The sequence below is a fragment of the Protopterus annectens genome, chromosome 3.part1 (genome assembly GCF_019279795.1).
Source record: "Protopterus annectens isolate FY-2018-M chromosome 3.part1, PAN1.0, whole genome shotgun sequence".
Taxonomy (NCBI): Eukaryota; Metazoa; Chordata; order Ceratodontiformes; family Protopteridae; genus Protopterus; species Protopterus annectens.
The window spans coordinates 759,399,259-759,406,191 of record NC_056732.1 but is presented as its reverse complement, the minus strand read 5'-3'; the positions used below and the strand labels follow the sequence as shown (position 1 = coordinate 759,406,191).

General features: G+C 36.6%; 1 pseudogene; it reads left to right on the top strand.

Moving 5' to 3' along the window:
* The first annotated feature begins 2,956 nt into the window (after positions 1-2,956).
* Positions 2,957-3,114, top strand: LOC122798986 (annotated as a pseudogene).
* Positions 3,115-6,933: the final 3,819 nt, after the last annotated feature.

Here is a 6,933-nt window from a genome sequence, read left to right as displayed (position 1 = left end):
TGCCTGTTCTTGTCTGTATACTGCATATTGTAGCATGAGCCTTGTAGCGTGCATATATCCATCTGTGTTATAGATAACAATAGTCCCTTGGTGCAATCAGTTCACTTGACTCTGTTCTCAGGACTGCAATTAGAACATAGAGTGAACAAACTGTTCTGTTGATTTACAGTTAGTCAAAACAAAACTCCTTGATCATCAAATGCTTGAAACACAAGATTCTGAGAAATACATCAATAATTGCTGATTTCCATAGAAAATCAGTGCCAGTGAGTTTTCCAGATGAGCACTGGCAGGGGTTGTCTTAATTTAGAAGATTTCTCCCTTCTTTGAGAAGGAATGACTGTGAAGATAAAGTATAATTTGGGGTTATGTGCTGGTTTGCCCCCTCACTTTAGTGGGGGGGGGGTGAGTGCAGAGGGGCCTGCCTTCTTGTAGATAACACTTAAACTTTTTTTTGCCCTTCTGTGTTTTAATCATTGTCTAATGACATTTCTCATGCTCAGGTTTTGCCAGTCAGAGTTACATAGGAACTCAGAGCTACAGTTTATGCAGCTTGTTGATAATTTCTCCTAATATTGCTTGCCATTTTATTCTTCTATTTTTTATTTAAGAATAGGTGTATTCCTGTTGCCAATGACATGAAAGAAAGTACAGAAAATGTAGCATTAATACAACAGTAAATGTTATGGTGAACATAGCTGACAAATTCTGTAAGTTTGTCCACACATTGGTATTTAGTGGGTACAGGTTAATTAATCAGTTGTGTAGGAAAGTAGCGATATTGCATATTTGTATGTTCAATACATAACTGATGAACTGGTTTGCTACTTTTACTTGTTAAGATCAAAATATTTCTGGCGTTTGCTGCTCCTTACCTTTAATTTCTAAACATTTATTTTTAGCACTGCTATAACCTCTACTTACAACTAAAAATATTTTATCTGTGATTTGCAGTTACTTGCTTTGTCCAGGAGCATTGTGGGATGAAATCACTCACAGCGACTCGCACTATACAAATGAAGGCTGAAAGAAGTAAAAGCTACAATACAAGTGGCTCATTAACAGTTCTTAGCCTTACCTCATCTGCAGTAAGTATCAGACAAACTGTTGTAGTCAACACAGTATATTTTACACTCCTGTGTCTGCAAAAAAAAGTTGAATTAAAAAAAAAATCATTCATAGTTAATATTTTAATATTAGATTTGTAGACCTCATGTTGTGCAGTTTGTTCACAACCAGATAAGCACGTCACCAAAAGAAGGAAGCCAAGTCCTGTACCACAGAAATTGCCCATATGATGAAGCCTCTATTTACAATGATCAGTTCTATCATTTACATCAAAACTGTTCTTGGTTGCTGGACACACACACACATGCATGCATGCATGCACACACATGTGACCATCAGTTACAGTCCCATGTACATCTACGTACTTCAAATGTTTGCTTGCAATAAAAAGAATGAAAATTTTTGAATAATGACCATGACATGTATTTCAACTATTTATGTTGAGAACCATACAGTGCATCCCGTTACACCACCATGCCCTCCCAAACTCAAGAATCAGAGAAAAAGACCGAACAATCAGGAGCAGAATTTAAATCATTATCATAAATTTAGAAAGTTGCATTAACAAGCATTTTCTGAAACAGAAAGTCTGAAACTCACTTGGCTGGCATTATTTTGTGACTGCAATTCACAACAATTTACAGGAAAGCCACAAGTATTACAAGGAACAGAACAAAATGATTCTCAGTTTCTTTGACAAAAATTCTGGACAAATGCAAAATAATTGCAGGGGAGGGCAAAGCAAGAATGAACTCATTTTAAATGCTATGTCCTTATCTATGACACACACACACACACGATGCATACACACACACACACACACACACACACACACACACACACACACACACACACACTAGCACACACAGAAACACATACAAAATGCATGCACACACAGATGTGATCATCAGTTACAGTCCCTTGTACATTTTCGTACATTCAGATATTTCCTTGCAATAAAACAAATGAAAAAATGTGAACAATGACCGAGACATGTATTTCAGCTTACTATGTTGAAAACCAAACAGTGCATCCCGTTGCACCACCATGCCCTTCCAAACTCAAGAATCAGAGAAAAAGACCCAACAGCCAGGAGCAGAATTGAAATCATTGTCATAGATTTAAAAAGTTGCATTAAAAGCATTTTCTGAAACAGAAAGTCAGAAACTCACCTGACTGACTTATTTTGTGACAGTAATTCATAACAATTTACAGGAAAGCCACACTTTTTACAAGGAACAGAACAACATGATTCTCAATTTCATTGATCAAGAATTCTGGACAAAGACAAAATATTTGCAGAGGAGGGAAAAGCCAAAAAGAACACAATTTAAATGTATGCCATTATCTATTTATTAATCTGGTAAACCCACTAAAGTAAGTGTCCCTTTTTTAGATGTGACCCTGGAGTATAGTCGGTGAGACTTGCTGACAGTCACACTATAGGCAAATGGAAGTGGGAGAATTCAAACCATGTACTTTTGAATATGGGTAGCAGTTCATTAACAACTCAAAACCTTAAGTGTCAGACATATCTACTTCACTTAAAAGGTTAAAAATAGGTGTTGCTTGAACATGCAGTTTCCAGACAATGGAATTCTATTAACTGGCATTGACTGTAATCCTCAATTATTTATCCCACTCCAAAAAAAAAAAGTCTGGCAATACACCCACATACACACACACACACACACACACACACACACACACACACACACACACACACACACACACACACACACACAATGCTCTGCCTCACTTTCTTGACACCTGCAAACTATGAAAAAAGAATGAGCACATTAAGGTCAAGCAGATGTGATGCTGCCAATCTTCTAATTAAGATAGACATCACTGACTGAGTAAAAAGGGTGTAAAAAAAATAGTGGTCATTGCTTCTCAGCCTTTTGGCTAAGATCAAGTGTAGTAAAAATAATAGTGGCCTAATTTGAAAATTAGGATAGGCTATATATTGATTAAAACAAGACAGTCCCTGGGATACATTAACAATCATGAATGCTTCCCACAAAGCCTACATGATTACAGTACATTAACGCAATGATCTACAGCGCTCAATGAATATGTATGCAGATCATTGCACCTACACATTTCCAAGCACCCGTCTTGTGGCCGGCAGCAGTGTTGGTGGCCAAGCAATAGTGCAGGGAAGCATGAGCACACAATGCAAATGGAGCTTCTTGCCTGTAGGGAAACCTATTATGTGAGAACGCATGGGCAGTTTATATGAAGTACGGTAAGCTGAGGACAAGAATTAATATGCAAGGGACATTAAAGGGGAAGAATGTACACAGAATATAATGTTAAGCATGACTGGAGGTAAATGGAGAAAATGAACTCCGTTAACTCATTCACTACAATGGAGCTCAGCAGGTTTGCACTATAACTTCCAATGGGCGGAGCCTAAGCCTAAGAGAATCAAATTATGTCATCACATTTCAAACAAATGTTCATATCTCTGAAACCACAGAGGTTACTAAAGAAGTAGAAATGGCAAACTCTTCAGCACAAACCATTTTTATAGTAGTAGTATCCTTTAGGGTCTAGGTTTTAAACCGAGTTTTTAAACACAGTAACTATTACATTTGTAATATTTTGTAAACAACTTACAATATCTCTGTAACCACTCGAGTTGCACACATACTGCCAGCAACATTTTATTCATCTAGCTGACAGCTCTCATATCGGGCGAAGGAGTTCTTTCTGTTACCTGGTTGTTGAGATATTTAGAAAAATGTGAAAATATATCTATATAAATTAATATAATAAAAACAACAGTTAATATCTATTTACTTGCACTAGACAGAGGTCAAATGTTAATGCAGTTGAGTTTGCTATTGTGTAAGCTTTAAGATGAAATCTTTTAAAACCTTTTACATAGCAAGGTTTTGGAATTATTGATGCAAATACAAACAAGTAATATTTGATGCCTAGAGATGTCAGCAGCAGTTAACTGCAGATGCACCTAGAGGCATCACTCGGATGTAATGAGTTAATGCATTCAAATGTGATTATGTTACAAAGAAGCATTTTAAACAGAAGGATATACATATTGATGTAATAATAAATAATCCTGTTTAAATTTTTTTACCAATGTACATAACTAAAAATGGACATGCTGACAATGGATGTGAGATAGACACAAAACAATACTATAACAAAGGGGAGTAAATGTAATATCAATGTTGATAACATGCCAAGTTCAGATAACAGCAAGGACAGTGGATACATTAGGGGCTATTTGCATGCACTGCAGTTATTGAATATGATATGTATATACAGGGGATGTATGTGTAATAACTGACTGTAGTGCTGTATTCTGCACTTCATCCTGTATAAACCAGAAGGAATGGGCCTACAGCTGTTATGTCATATGCACATCAGGAATGGATATGTTTTTCCATTTGTTGTCATTTGATAACCGTAGATGGGGTGTATATTACCTTCATACATGTATTAGGCAAGCATGTGTTTTATATTTATGTGCATCATAAACAGTAATATGACAACATTCAAGATACACAAGTGATAAATGACAACACAGATCTGATGACATTACAATAGTTAAAGGTCTCTGTTTGTAAATGGAGTGCATATGCTATTTGATTATATTGGGCATGCTCATCAAGACATTACAACAAATAGTGCCATAACAGTGTGTAAAAAACACAGATGCACAGGAAAGTGTCCTAACACAGGCACACTTTACGATGATCTTGCATCATGCCTCACAGTAAGAAATTTTATGTAAGTCCTCGAGTATTAAAAGCTGTGCAGTGTGAAGAAAACAATGACAGTAATAAATAAATGTTTGGTGGATGATGTGGTGCATTCGTACTTGAAAATTAGGCAATGTAAGAGAACAATAACATGCTTAACATTCGCAACTTGCCAAACTTAAATGCATGGCAGGACAGATATCAGAAATATATGTATCAGCCTGTGACACCAAGAAATAGGTATTTGTGTGTTTCATGATGAACACATTTGAAGGGCTTACAGCACTTCCCAATTGTAACGGGTATGGATTCCTTACCTTGGAGTGTGATGCTTTAAAAATATTGCCCTCTGACTGTGCAAAAAAAACTTCCTATGCCTAAGCCACTCTTGTCTGACACCATTATCTGATAGACAGGTGGTACTAGATTTAAGCCTCTGCCTATCAAACTACACACTCAACAGTGCTGTGTATCGACTGTGTCTATCACACAACATAGCAATGGAGCTTGTCACAAATATTTGAAATGTATGTGTGAGGTAATAAAGGACATTTTAAAGAGAAAAACAATCAGGCACAGAAACACAGCAAGCAGCATAAAATCCAATATTTTAATATAATAGGTAAGCGCTTTCTTACCATAAAATAGTGCTTCATCAGACCACACAATAAAGGACATTTGACAATAATTTGTGCAAATAATGACACAATTGTTTGCAGTGCAATATAATTTTTTTTTTACTCAAGGAAACTGTTCCTGTTGCTTTGCACAACAAAACATTTTCCCAGAATTGAAACACATCCTGTCTGTGTAGATATGCTGCACACCTCATTACTCAATGCAGGAGTTGTCACACCACAACATTCACAGAACAACTGTTTCACTGACAGGAAATTACAAAATTACTTTATATTTCTTTCTCCAAAGTAAAACTTGAGAAAAATAGCTCCATGCAGTGTTGCTTGTATAATGTCAATACTTTCACAGAATGCTGTTGTTTGCTGTAATTGAACAACAGGCTGTGTAAGTTCACTGAGTAATGGCATGTGTATGAATCACATGTACCGCAGTGGAAGACATAAGACAACTGTGGCATTCCATCTATGTGAAACATTACGTCATATGGTTGTGTTGCAATCTTTACTTGATAAAAGGGATGGAAGAAGTTTATCCCACTGTAACTGTACATATTGTAACAGTTGTGGATGCCATTCATGCATAACAGCATTAGGACACGCAGTGCTTAAAATCAGTCAATATACATTTTGACCACCTGACTATGTAACACCACAAACTACATGATACTGTGTAGAATGAAAGAGCCAAGGTGTACCTGCTAGTACAGTTGTGAGCGATGACATCATGTTATTGCTGCAAGGGACATGTGTACCTGTAATTTCTTTACAAGACTGTTGTCATATGTGCCTTTCTCACATGACATTGCCTGCTGCTATATATATAACCAAACACATGTGATGTATAATGTAGTCATCACTGTGATGGGAGAATGTAAATCATGCACAACGTATACACACTCACAGATTAAACACATGCCTTACCAAGACAATAGCACACAGAAAATCATCTGATATCCTCACAATATCAGAAAAGCCTTATTAGTTCTCATGAAAAAGCCAACTGCCATCCCATGGCATCATCATTATCCAATAAAGCATATATGTGTGAAAAATGAGAATAAATTATTGTAATATGAATCCCCATCCATACATTAACATAGCAGATAGCTGTCTGACAACATTGTTACCTACCTGCACATTCACAAACATAGAGACAGAAGTGAGTTGAAGGAGTAATGGCTGGATTTGAACAGGCTACATAAGATCACAATGTATAGCACACTGCCTGAATCACAGGAGCCACATATGCTGTTGTTTTTCAGTTGTGACAATTCACATTTGTATTGATACCATCATCATTCTGCTCATTTAAAAGGTATAAAGGTAGTTCAAGTGCACAGCAACACTACAACATTTGAAGCCTTATCTACACAGCACAGCATCACTGCATTCAACCCACCCCTTTTGTATTTATACAGTCTAGAGTCCACAGTATCAACAGCCAGTGTTACAGGATAAATCAGACTCCCACTCTGATGTAGGTCATTATTGAT